Source organism: Hyla sarda, chromosome 3, assembly GCF_029499605.1.
Source record: "Hyla sarda isolate aHylSar1 chromosome 3, aHylSar1.hap1, whole genome shotgun sequence".
In the NCBI taxonomy this organism is placed as follows: Eukaryota; Metazoa; Chordata; class Amphibia; order Anura; family Hylidae; genus Hyla; species Hyla sarda.
The window spans coordinates 279,498,657-279,511,219 of NC_079191.1; the positions used below are offsets into that span (position 1 = coordinate 279,498,657).

At 42.1% G+C, this 12,563-nt stretch overlaps 1 protein-coding gene across 2 annotated transcripts in view; it reads right to left on the reverse strand.

Annotated features, from left to right (window-relative positions):
* AIG1 (androgen induced 1) overlaps nucleotides 1-12,563 on the reverse strand; it is a 317,798-nt gene that overhangs the window by 126,990 nt on the left and 178,245 nt on the right. The window lies entirely within an intron of this gene.

Here is a 12,563-nt window from a genome sequence, read left to right on the forward strand (position 1 = left end):
ATAAGACCATGGAGCGGAAGTGAAGGACCGGTAACAAAAGACATTTTCTGCCCCCCCCCCCCCCCTGACAACCCCTTTAATTCACTCACCACTGATGTGATGGCTGGATCCACCTTTCCTTGGTGAGGTGTGTGATGTTGGCTGCGACTGTTGATGTTGCAAACAAAAGCCAGAAAAATAAACTGCCAGCTCTCCCTCGGCACCTCGTGTGTGCCCTATAAAGAGATACATATATCTCCCTCAGTGGTGAAGCAGGTACAGTGGTGGTGCTTTAGTGACCTGACAGTTGTACCCCAAGTCGCTTACTGTTAGTTGCAGAAGATGGTCTCACATTGGAGAAAGTAGAGTGTGGAGGCAAGCTGAGGAGCAGGTCGGGAGGTGCAGCCAAAGCTCCCATCCGTTACCACTGCAGACCGCAACCAGAGCTGTGAATTGCAGAGGGCTGTGACATCCAAAGCCCCTCCCACACATGCACGCATCACAGCCTTAGTTGCGACCTGCATGGGATATCATGTGCAAAGGGATCTTTTCAGGCAGCAAGTATTGATTCAGAAACCAGTGATGTGCGGGCAGCAAGAAATCATGTCGAGGGCCGTATATGGTCCTCAGGCCGGGTGTTCCTTACCCCTGAAGTAAAAACATTTCAAGACAGGTGGACAAACTGGAAGTTATCTTACGACTAATGTTTTTTTTTCACATCCAAATGTGTTACTTCCTGTTTGTCCACCTGTTCGAATAAAGCATAAAAAAAAATAAAAGTATGCACGAGCAGTTGTGCTGGACTACAATTCTTTGTTGGTATTTATTGTTCTTAATTAACAACAGTAGTGCACATAAATTTATGTATTATTCTATATGTTACACATGCACAGTTTTCATCAGGTGTAGGATGCCATTGTGGCACTTGTGGTCTGCTGCAGGCATCCTCCATTGTATGCATTTTATGCTGGGGATCGCCCTTAGCAATGTCCTGAGTGAAGGAGATGTGACATCTGGACCAGAGAGGGATCGTGACCAGGAAGGTGGAACCACTTGAGCAGATGTTGTTGCAGACCCAGAAGCCAAAGAAGTTTCTGCCGGGCAGCGGAGAGACGTTGTTGAAGTAAAAGAAAAGTCTGCCAGTGAGCAGAGAGACACACCAGAGAGACTGTCTGGGAACTACCTGGAAGCCCAAGTCGCCAAGACCCCTGCAAAGGGGGAGACTACAACTAAAGGTGTAGAGGAGTTGGAACGAGTTGGCTTGAAGGAAAAGACAGGCCAAGGACAGGTGACTGTCAGAGGACAAGAGAATGTTTCAAGCTCCAGCAGCGAGAGTGAGGAGACCGCTGTAAGTAAGAGATTTTGGAAAAAACAAGCTGGTCTTGGTAAGAAAAAGGGAGCAGATCCAGAATCTTGAAGACACATTACAGATGGTTTCTGCTAAATTGGTGCAAAAAGAGGTTCATCACCTGACATAGGAGAAAGAAAAAAACGCTTGCAGACTCGAAGAAAGAGCAGGAAGTGAAGAGTCAGCTGCAGAAAGATATGGAGCACCAAAAAAGTGAGTTTGTGGCTCTGCAGGATGAACTGTCCCGCTCCCAGGGTCTTGTAGTCAGCAAGGAGAGTGAATTGGAGAGTCTGGCCAAGCAGATCTCATTCAAGGAAGAAGAAGTGAATGTTCTGTGTGAGGCATATCAGGCTCTACAAAGTCATGACAAGGCTAGGTTGGTAGCCATGGAAGAGCTGGAGAAGGGGTAAGTGGTAATGGCTCATAAGGTGCAGAGCCTGGAGGCGCAGAACGAAACCCACATTAAGTCTCACGCAGCTACCTTGGAATCGCTGGGAACGTAGCTCTCCAAACAAGAGGCTCTGCTAAAAGACCATGAGCAGATGAGAGGATACTGTCAAAAACTTGACAGAATTGCTGGAAAGTGAGAAGATAAACTCTGCTAAGCTCAAGAGTGAGTAGCAGAAACATTTAAAGCTGGAAGGAGACATGAATGTCCTAAAAGAGAGCAGAGACCTAGCTGTAGCAGAACTGGCTAAAGAGAGATCTCAGATGGAATCAGAGGCCAAATCCACAGCCGTCTGTGTAGAAGAAGAAAAACTGCTTGTGGGGCAAAGGCTACTGGAGACGGGGATGCTTTCTGTAAAAGTGGCGGCGTCTGAACAATGGACTCAAGAAGCAGTAGAGTCTGAAGACCATGAGAAGAAGCCATATGAGAAGTCCTCTGAAGCTGAGACTGAGGGGAAACCATATGGGAAGTCCTCTGAAGCTGAGACTGAAGTAAAACCCTATGAAAGGTCCTCTGAAGCTGCAGAGATATGGACATTGTATGGTGAAAATGCTGAGGCAGAGAATTTCTCTGAGGTAGAAGCTAAACTAGAGGTAACTGCAGAAGTCCTGCAAATAGGTGATACAGGCTTAGTTGGCCACCAGCAAAGTTTCGGCGATAGCCATACCGGTGACAGAAGAAGACTGGAGCATCTGCCTTATCCGCACCTAGTGTCCAGAGCACTGCACTGACCAAAGTGAAGAACCTGGCATTGGAAAGTTGTGACATGAATGGAGCCTTTTACAAGGAATTTGTCAAAGGTGACCAAAAGTCTTGTGCTTGGTGGCTGATGAAAGTGCGAATGAAAGAAGAGTGCGCCACTGAAGTGGTGCAGATAAAATCTGCTGAAGAAGGAAGCCAAGGGCCTCAAAACCTGTTGGACGAAGTTGTCCAAGGAAAAGGCAGTTGGACTCTGCCTTTTGAATACAAGTGCTCCTTCCTGGTGGTCTGAGCAGAGGGGGGAGGGGGGGATTTGTGACACTGTAGCAAGGAAAGTGTGTATTTCCTAATTAATGAGGAAGCAGAAAGGGGAAGTGTGTTTAAAAAGAACACAGACACAATAGTTGGGGCTCTCCCTAGAAGACAGCTAGTTGACTGCAGGGGAGAGGCAGGGGTCCTCCTGAGAAACACGCAGCCCGAGCTGTGAGTGGCCCCAAGAGTGGTCTGGATGAGACACACAGCAAGAGGCTGCAAATGCTGTGTGAACAGTGAGTAGAAGGTTGCAGGAGGCATAAGTTTAACTGGCCGGGAAAAGCCCACCAGTTGTTAGCATGCTGGATTGTTTAGTTAGTGACTAGACAGTCTAGGGTTTTGTTTGTTCCTGTTTTATTTATCCTGCAACCGGGCTAATAAAGCTGGCGAGGTGTCAGACTTCCATAAAGAACTGTTTGCCGGTTTATTGTGAGGAAACTTGTCACGTGGCAGTGTCAAGGATGATTCCAGAGCTATCCCCAGGGAGGAATCCTTACACCATGTACATCCTTAAATGACCAGAGTGTACCCATCTTCTGAAAATATATCTTCCTACAAGATAATGCATCATGTCACAATGTTCACATCATCTCTAAAACTGATTTCTTGAAGGTGGTAATGAGTTCACTCTATTCCAATTGAAAATAAAAGGAAAAAGGAGAGACGCGCTCCTGGTGTGATACCGTTGAAGTAAAAGCGGGTACGTGCGAGTTAGATGCACCTTACCGTGGTTAGTTGTGCTGCGGGCATAACACCTTTGTAAGCCTTCAGATCGCAAGAAGCCGTTGGTATCCCGGGTCCGAGATCCTAGCGTACGGCGGCGTTAGGTAGGTGGCTGCCTCTGCATCCCTAACCGTGACTGGCAAGTCCGGTTCTAACGTGTAGGAATAGGGAGAAAAATTGGGATGAGATCCGGCGCCTCCTCCGATATAGTAAGTTCGGAAATGAAGATGTAACAAAACTGCCTATATTTAAAAAAGGCTGTTTTATTGGAGGGTGCTCCAATAAAACAGCCTTTTTTAAATATAGGCAGTTTTGTTACATCTTCATTTCCGAACTTACTATATCGGAGGAGGCGCCGGATCTCATCCCAATTTTTCTCCCTATTCCTACACTGTATTCCAATGGCCTCCACAGTCACCCGAACGCAATTTAATAGAGCACCTTTGGTATTTGGTGAAACGGGATATTTGCATCAAGGATGTGAAGCCATCAAATCTGTAGCAAATTCGTGATGCCATATGGACCAAAATCTCTGAGGAATGTAGAAAAATAATATCAATAATTAACAGGGGGCATTATACGCCTTGTAGTACATGACTAAATAGATAAATGTGATCACATAATAACTTGCATTAAAAAATAGAACGCTATACGTCCAAACAAAGAAAAATAGAAGAAATATATACATAATTTCGAAAGAGCAACGTGAGCCAACGTTAAATGGTCCTTCACACCATAAAAAAAATTGGGGACCCCCTACATAAATATTTCTTGCTTTTTCTAAACAGGATTGTATACTGGAGCATATATCTCATGGATAGACAGAAGATATGATTAAACAAGGTCCTCCAGAATTGGAATACAGTGTATTATACCACACACTTAGGGGAATTGCATAATACTTTTCTTTGCCATTGTTATCTGCTAATATTTTATAAACAAACTGTCAAAAAGGGGTAGGAAAAACAGCAACATAATATAAAATGTGCAGAAGCAGTAAAAAAGTATTTATAAAAATATTCATGCATACTGGGACTTAAAATGTATTACATTACCTCATAATGGTATTTCCAGAAAAAAGTACATATTAATGGATATATGAAAGTACTCAGGTAACCATGGCTACAGTTGTGTACTCAGTAACATCTTTTATACAGCTGTGAATATTTGTTTTTGTGCCAGGCCATCCACAACCATTCTCTTGTGTTTCAAAATTTAAAAGTGAATGTCTTCTACAATAAAAAAGGGATATTATTCCCGCATTTTAGTTTATTATGCACCCTTTTATTTGCATTATAATTTATCAGTGTATCCGGCCCTCTGTGTAAACCACTTATTCAGCAATAACTGGTTCTTGTGCACTCGGACCAGCTGGACACGGTGTAGGGAATCTTCTGCCTTCAATTTCATACTATCTTACAGCCGCCCCCCTTCCACTGCCTTTGCTATTGTGGTGCTTTCCTATTTTCTTCTAAGCAGTTCAGCAAAAAGTTTGACAATGGAAGATGCATCTATTTGTTTACCTGACATAACCCCAAGGGCATATTCATATGCAGTAGATTTACTACAGAAACTTCTATGCATGTGAATGGGATTGTTTCTACAGTTGAATGGGAATATTCAAGTCGGCACTATGTGAATTTACTCAAATGCTCTATTTCATTATGTTTTTAAAGTTGTGCTTTTATTACAGTTTCTCTACAAACTGTTTCGTGGGCACTCCCTTCACTGTGTTTTATGTATGTTTCAAATGCAGTAGGCTGTCATGACTTTGATGTGGGAAATGAAATTTAAAAAAATAAAAAAAGGCGTCCTGTGTGGACTCTTTATCAATATGTAGTTTGAAGAACCAGTATTTGATACTCTGTCGATTTTGCAGGTTTTTCTACTTACAAAGCATGTAGAGGTCTGTGATTTTTATCATAGGTACTCTTCAACTGTGAGAGACAGAATCTAAAACAAAAATCCAGAAAATCCCATTGTATGTTTTTTAAAAAAGTTAACCCATTGCCACAATTGGATGATCATTAACGTTCATCTGCCGCTCCAGAGTTATGACACATGCTCAGAAGGTGAACGCGCATCATAGCCGGTGGGTCCCGGTTGCTATAGGCAACCAGGACCCACGGCTAATGCCGGACATCGCCGATCGGGCTGATGTCCAGCATTAACACTTTAGACGTGGCGATCAAACATCTAAAACAAAAGTAAACATTGTCGGTTAGCTCATTGGTGCTGTTCGGGGCTGCTGTGGTGAAATCGATGCGTCCCGAAAGCTTGCAGGACAGAAGGAGGATCCCTACCTGCCTCCTCGCTGTCCAATCGCCGAATGACTGCTCCATGCCGGAGATCCAGGCAGGAGCAGTTGAGCGGCGATAACACTGATCAATGCCATGCTAGTGCATGGCAGTGATCAGTGTAAGAAATCAGTGTAAGAAATCAGTGTGTGCAATGTTCTAGTCCCCTACGGGAAGTGTTAATAAATGTGATTTAACCCCTTCCCTAATAAAAGTTTTCCCATATAAAAAAAACTGTAAATAAAAATAAACATATGTGGTATTGCCGCGTACGTAAATGTCTGAACTATAAAAATATAATGTTAATTAAATTGCATGGTCAATGGCATACACGTAAAAAAAATTCAAATGTCCAAATTAGCTTTTTTTGATCACTTTTTATACCATAAAAAAAATGCTTAAAAAGTGATCAAAAAGTCTGATCCAAACAAAAATGGTACCGATAAAAACTTCAGATCACGGCCTTCCTTTTACGGATAAATAAAAAAATTATAGAGGTCAGAAGAGGACATTTTTCAATGTATTAATTTTGGTGCATGTAGCTATAATTTTTTTGGTAGTAAAATAAAATCAAACCTATATAAATTGGGTATCCTTGCGACCGTATGGACCTACAAAATAAATATAAGGTGCAATTTTTACTGAAAACTGCACTGCATAGAAACGGAAGCAGCTAAAAATGGATTTTTTCAGTTTTGCCCCACAAATAATTTTTTTCTGGTTTCGCCGTAGATTTTGTAGTGAAATTATTGTAGTGGTATTACAAAGTAAAATTGTTGGCGCAAAGAACAAGCACTTATATGGATTTATAGGTGGAAATTTGAAAGTGTTATGATTTTTTAGAAGGTGAGGAGGAAAAAAAGGGCAAAAATTCTAAATCCCCAAAGAGGGAAGGGGTTAATTTGCATTTTATTGCATGACATAAGTATTTGATTACCTACCAACCAGTAAGAATTCCGTCTCTCACAGACCTGTTATTTTTTCTTTAAGAAGCCCTCCTGTTCTCCACTTATTACCTGTATAAAAGACACCTGTCCACACACTCAATCAAACAGACGCCAAAGACCAGAGAGCTGTGTAAGGACATCAGGGATAAAATTGTAGACCTGCACAAGGCTGGGATGGGCTACAGGACAATACGCAAACAGCTTGGTGAGAAGGCAACAACTGTTGGCGCATTTATTAGAAAATGGAAGAAGTTCAAGATGATGGTCAATCTCCCTCGGTCTGGGGCTCCACGCAAGATCTCACATTATGGGGAATCAGTGATCATGAGGAAGGTGAGGGATCAGCCCAGAACTACATGGCAGGACCTGGTCAATGACCTGAAGGGAGCTGGGATCACTGTCTCCAAGAAAACCCATTAGTAACACACTACACCATCATGGATTAAAATCCTGCAGCGCACGCTAGGTCCTCCAGCTCAAGCCAGCGCATGTTCAGGCCAGTCTGAAGTTTGCCAATGATCCAGATGAGGAATGGGAGAAGGTCATGTGGTCTGATGAAACAAAAATAGAGCTTTTTGGGCTAAACTCCACTCGCTATGTTTGGACGAAGAAGAAGGATGAGTACAACCCCAAGAACACCATCCAACTGTGAAGCATGGAGGTGGAAACAGCATTCTTTGGGGCTGCTTTTCTACAGATTTCACCCAGCAGCGGGACCCCCGTGATCACACATCTTATCCCCTATCCTTTGGATAGGGGATAAGATGTATTAGGGCCAGAGTATTTCCAAAATAGTAATATTTTAGGGTGTTTCTTAACACAAAGAAACTCAAAGCTTCTGCAAATATGAAATGGCACTCGAAAAAAAATACCCAAATCAAAAGCAGGCCTCAAAATTCTCTAGGTACTCCTTCATGTCTAAAGCCTATTGCTGACTGTTATTCCTGTGAAAGACCTAAAGGGGTAACAAACTTTCTGAATGCCATTCTGAACTTTAAGGGTTACAGGCCCCTCAAATCCCCTTCAAAACAAAACTAGTCCCTAAAAAAAAAAATCATAAATTAAAAATTTCCTTGAAAATCTGTAAAATTGCTGCTAAACTTTAACCCCTTAAGGACCAAGGATGTACAGGTATGTCCTTGGTCCTGCTCCCGTGATACAACGCGGGGTTACACGGTAACCCCGCATCATATCACGGCGGGCCCGGCATCATAGTGAAGCCGGGACCCGCCGCTAATAACGCGCAGCGCCGACCGACGCGGCTAAAAGTGAAAGTAAAAGCTGCCGGTTAACTCAGTGGGCTGTTCGGGATAGCCGCGGCGAAATCACGGCATCCCAAACAGCGGGAGGGTCCCTACCTGCCTCCTCACTGTCTGATCGCCGAATGACATGAGCAGTCAAGCGGCATAATCATCGATCACTGGTTTCCTATGAGAAACCAGTGATCAATGATAAAGATCAGTGTGTACAGTGTAATAGGTACCTATGGGAGCTTGTGAAGGGAAGCGTCATATCATCATATTTATATCAATCTATCGCACATCAGCCTATGCCCTATAAATGACCTTTCTTACATGACTTGGGGCATGTCATAAAATGCAATATAATGGTCATTAGACCAGGGGCATATTTTGGGATGTGTTGTAAAACATTCTGGCCTAACCTGTCTCCTATATGTATCATGGTAGCCTTGGGATATCTGGCCAGTTCATAGAGAGGCCAAAGCACAGGTGGCATTGTTTCTGGTATGGGCCCACCAAACCTGTGTTGGTGCCTGGGGATATCTGGCCAGATAGGAGGGTCTTAGGATATTGTATAACGCTAGATATATATACCAAGCTGAATGGGAGGGAATGAGTCATCCTGAGAGGCAGCCACCAACACGGGAACAACTCCATGAGGCAGTGAGGATCCAGGCCCAAGAAATATAGACTGCTGTCCTGCCTCATCTCCCAACACTCCGATAATCTGCTAAGTATAATCCTGGGCACCCTCTTTCCTCCTCTACCTTTGCCCCAACTTCCCTCTCTTAGTAATCTCATCCTCTTTCCTCCCTGCAACCTATAACTTTGCCCCAACTTCCCTCTCTTAGTAACCTCCCCTCCACAGTCTAACCCTATCCTTCCTATCCCAAGACTCACAAACCTCTTCTCTCCCTGTTCAAGCACTGACCCTCTCATTACTATCACTAACTCCTATAGCCTTAGGGACAGAAAGCTGTTCTGGATTGAGCGCCTGTGTGAGTGTATTGGTGTGTAATTAGGTGGATGGGTAAGATATTGTATTGGGTTAAATTGTAATGTGACTAGTATAATGTTAATGTATTGAAGTTGCCATTGTTGTATACACTGAGATACATTGATATTATACGGATATGTATATATGTTAGCTAAAGTTATATAGTGTGTTAGTGAATAAACCTTTGTATTATTAACCCTGTGTTGGGAATTACTTAAACCGTACATCTACAAAGGGAAACAATAGTAAGTTGTTAACACTTGGAAAAGGAAGGAAGGAAGGAAGGAAGGAGGAATAGTATAATATATTTATACATTCCCTTTATCATTGGCGATATCCTTTATCATTAGGATACCCTTTGGTATATAACCATTTTATATCATTTCCCTATATCCTTTATCAGAGCTATAACACTGCAAAAAAAAGTGAAAAAAAAAAAGTGAATAAAGATCATTTAAACCCCTCCCCTATTAAAAGTTTGAATCACCCCCCTTTTCCCATAAAAAAAAAGCACAGTGTAAATAAAAATAAACATATATGGTATCACCGCGTGCGGAAATGTCCGAATTATAAAAATATATCGTTAATTAAACCGCTCGGTCAATGGCGTACGCGCAAAAAAATTCCAAAGTCCAAAATAGTGCATTTCTGGTCACTTTTTATATAATTTAAAAATGAATAAAAAGCGATCAATAAGTCCTATCAATGCAAAAATGGTAAAAAAAAATTCAGATCACGGTGCAAAAAATGAGCCCTCATACCGCCCCATACACGGAAAAATTTAAAAAGTTATAGGGGTCAGAAGATGACATTTTTAAACGTATTACTTTTCCTGCATGTAGTTATGATTTTTTCCAGAAGTTAGCTAAAGTTATATAGTGTGTTAGTGAATAAACCTTTGTATTATTAACCCTGTGTTGGGAATTACTTAAACCGTACATCTACAAAGGGAAACAATAGTAAGTTGTTAACACTTGGAAAAGGAAGGAAGGAAGGAAGGAAGGAAGGAGGAATAGTATAATATATTTATACATTCCCTTTATCATTGGCGATATCCTTTATCATTAGGATACCCTTTGGTATATAACCATTTTATATCATTTACTTATATCCTTTATCATTGGCGAGCCCGGCCCGACTGTTTTTTATTTATTTCTTTGTGTTGTTGTTTTAGTAGGATTGTGTTATATTGTGAACTAAGATAGGCGGAGAGGCGTGGACAGGTAACATACGTACACGGTGAAGTGTTATGTTATACTGTGCGTCTAGACCTTGAAGTTTGGACAGATAGCATAGTTTTATTTAAAACAGGACACAGGAATATATTTAGGAACAGCGAACCTATTTTTTTTTTTTTTTTTTTTCTAAGGTGTTAACAATTTTTTTTTTTTCCTTTGCGGGTAAAACGGCGAACGATTCACTAAGTAAAAGAATTCCATACACATACTTTCAACCATAGACGGTAGTGTTCCTAAGGTGACGTCCAGCTGGTCGGGAAAAGGCGTTCCGGAAGAAAAGGACCTTTTTCAAGTAGCACGAAAGGGACGAGAAGGACAACACTAACCAAGATGGCAAAGGAAAACGTGAGTATGGACTTTTCCACACTAAAAGATTTAGCACAACATAGTAGTTTTGACCCTATACCCCCCACCGCATACAAATCAGCAGAAATGTTATGGTCCGCTTTATTAGATCAAGCATATAAATATGATAAAATGCATATTAGCAAAAGATGTGTTCTGAACAAAACTTCTAAACGGCTTAAGATGTTGGCAAAGCTAGTGTATTGCTTTGAGGACACCATTTGGAAGCCTGAACACAGTGAAACAATTGCTGCTAACAGGAAGGCAGACACGGTAGCTGATATACATAATTATCACTGCCATAGCTGCTTAGATAAGGTTAAACAAGTGTGTACACTGGAATACCAGTTAGAAGAAGAAGCCCAGTGTACAATTGAAAGAGGCAAGGAAATTTGTATGTTGGAATCAAAACTCTCTGACCAGGAGAGGTATTGCTCTGACATGGACAAAGAGCTTCTTCAATTGTACACTGAGATCAATCAGTATAAAAATAGAATGACATCTACTGATACAATGATAGCAACACTTAAGGAAGATCTGGCTGCAAAGTCGCAGATGATTGCTAACCTGCAGCAGATCATCACTAATCTGTCTCGGCCTAGTGCACATAGCAAGTTGCCCTTGCCAAGGAAACACGTCTGTGTTACGGAGTTGGCAGAGGGGGAGACAGGAGAAATGGCTCCAGTGCCTGATGGGGGTCGACTACCTCAATCTCCAAGTCTGGATGATAGGCGACAGGTGGAGCGTGGGTTATCATATCCTCCAACACCTATGGAGAATATGGATAACAGTCCCTGTAATAGGGAGGGAACAAGTGTGCTATTTGGTAGCGGATGGGAAACTGTAAACTCAGCTTCCAGCCTACCAAGGCAAACAAGAAGGGTGCCGGAATTTTATCCTAACCACAACGGTATGGAAAGGATAAATTTCCTGTTAAAGATCTGCAAAGAGATCCCTAGTTATGATCCCAATGTAGATCCATTTACCTCATGCGATATTTTTGAGGGGCATTGCAACAAGTTTTCAGTGGCCCCACAAAATCGCATGGAGTTGTTTAAATTGTGGTTGCCTACACACCTTATCCAGAGGTATGAGGCAACAGGGAAAATGGACCCCAAAAATGGCAAATTTCATAATGAGGAAGAACGCCTTTCAATACTTATGAAATTAGCAACTGGCCATTGGGATGTTACCCCGGATATCCTGACTAAATTCAAACCCACCATACATGATGAGCCCTTGTCTCTGTGTGGAAGGTTTGAAGCAATGTACAGGAAGGTAACAAAAGATCAAGGTAGAGGAGTTCCACAAGGCATGGTGCGTATGTTTGTGGAAAGATTCCCTTACCTGGAAACTGCGATCCGGTTAAGTGCAGCGAAAGAATCTTCACTCACGGATGCAGCTATGATTATTGACCAGTACAGACGAGATCTGCTGCAAAATAGAAAGTCTGTAAAAATTAGGGAGCGTGGGAATGTCCCTTTTAGATCTCAGGAAGCACGTGGACACCATGCTAAGCCATACAGACCTGTCTACCCCACAGCTCCACCATTGGAAAACAAGCAGTCAGGAGACATTCGTTGTTTCCTGTGTCTGCAATATGGGCACATGAAAAGGAACTGTCCACAAAGTTCCTTCAAAACAATTGCCCACGATAAAACTGGCAATAATAACGGTTTCAAAGTGAAACCCAATTATGTCAAACAACATGGGGTACAGACAGAAAAAAATTTGGAGAATTTACAATGGCAAACTAGACATGTTGCACTTGTAAATGTCCCAAGCAAACCAGCTGAAAACTCGTTAAGGGTAGAAGCTATGGAGAATGTTCCAGCTGAACATTCTCAAGTGGCAGTATGTACCACAAAAGTACCTACTGGGAGTTTGGTGCACCTTGACTGACGGTCAGGGATCCCTAAACATCTGGCTCCAATATGTGACATCATATTGGATTCTTCAGGGAGACCCCACATTGAAGCCAGAATAAAA